Source organism: Hylaeus volcanicus, unplaced genomic scaffold (genome assembly GCF_026283585.1).
Source record: "Hylaeus volcanicus isolate JK05 unplaced genomic scaffold, UHH_iyHylVolc1.0_haploid 12195, whole genome shotgun sequence".
Classification (NCBI taxonomy): domain Eukaryota; kingdom Metazoa; phylum Arthropoda; class Insecta; order Hymenoptera; family Colletidae; genus Hylaeus; species Hylaeus volcanicus.
The window spans coordinates 48,919-50,299 of NW_026533145.1; the positions used below are offsets into that span (position 1 = coordinate 48,919).

Consider the following 1,381-nt stretch of genomic DNA (forward strand, 5'->3'; position numbering starts at 1 on the left):
GTAGGACATTTCAAACAGATTTTGCTCAAAGTCTCACAGCAACAAATAAAAAAACTTCAAATATAGCTCAAAGTCTCAAATTAAATATATCGCAAGACATATTAAATTGATCAATCTCAAAGTCTTAAATACAGCTCAAATTCTCATATCTTGCTCATGGTCTCAAATATAAATCGAAGCCTCAAATCAGGCTCAAAGTCTCGAATATAAGTAAAACTCAAGACTCGCGACAAGTCTCACTATAACAAAGAGAACATGTCGATGAGCTCAAACTCAAAGCCTCAAATCCCTGCATTGTAACACGCATGAAAAAAAAAATCAGATCCCTCTAACAAAGGCCATAACAGTTATCTCTAGCTCGAATCCTCGAAACCTCATGAGCCACTTCGAACAACCATATCGAGCACACCAATCGGAGAGCTTCCAGCTCCGATTAATCGCTTATCCTATCGTTATCAGAATTTCTTCAGCCGTTAGTCCGCGCCAAGGGAGTCGGACGGGGTCGCATGATTCGGCAAACTCGGCCAATTGCGTAATTCCGAAAAGTGTCGTTGACCGTCTGGACGTTGTACTTCGGTGGACAGCGGCGAGGAAGAGTACGCGAAAGAAAGGAACAGCGCCACGGGGGATGAAGGGAGGAGGACGAGGGAGGATGATGCCTCCGCCGCCACCTCCAGCTCGTTCGCGTATCCCGCAATACCAGGAACCTTTTCCTTAAGTTGGCAGTTGCGTCACGTCGCGGCAACTACAAAGCGCGCCTCCACCTCCTTGCATTTCCCTTCCAACACTCCCTCGCCCTCCCCCGCCCGGTCCCCTCCCTACGGTGCAGCACACCACACTTGCATACCTAGTTATTTCGTACTTAAGTATTGCACGCGGCGAGCGCGCATCCGTGCACACGTATACATCACCCGCATAATTGGTCCTGGACGGAGCTCGCTAAAAAAGTCTTGCTTCGACAACGAACCATACGGTCGCACGTCGAACGGACAGGGAAAAGATGCGTCTATGGAGAAAACGTGTTTAGATGGCGGGATGATGGGTAGGAACGGGACTAGGGGACTGTTGGACTTTATGTGCCAGGTCTTTGATGTTGGGATGATTATCGGAACTGCGTTTGGGGGTGGGGGGGGATTGACCTGATCCAGGTGTTAGTAGGATGACTTGATTCGGATAGTAATGGCAGGGGCTTGATGTAGGTATGGCTTGACTTGATATGGATTCAACTTGTCTTGATTTTAGTATCAGTAGCTTGACTTGATCTAGGTTCATCTAGACTTGATTTTAGTATCAGTAGCTTGGCTTGATTTAGGTATTAGTAGCTGGACTTGACGTGGGTTCAACTTGATTTGATTTTAGTATCAATAGCTTGACTTGATCT

General features: G+C 46.8%; 1 protein-coding gene across 3 annotated transcripts in view; it reads right to left on the reverse strand.

Moving 5' to 3' along the window:
* The window catches only part of LOC128882834 (GATA-binding factor C-like), a 139,250-nt gene that overhangs the window by 11,020 nt on the left and 126,849 nt on the right, over positions 1-1,381 (reverse strand). The window lies entirely within an intron of this gene.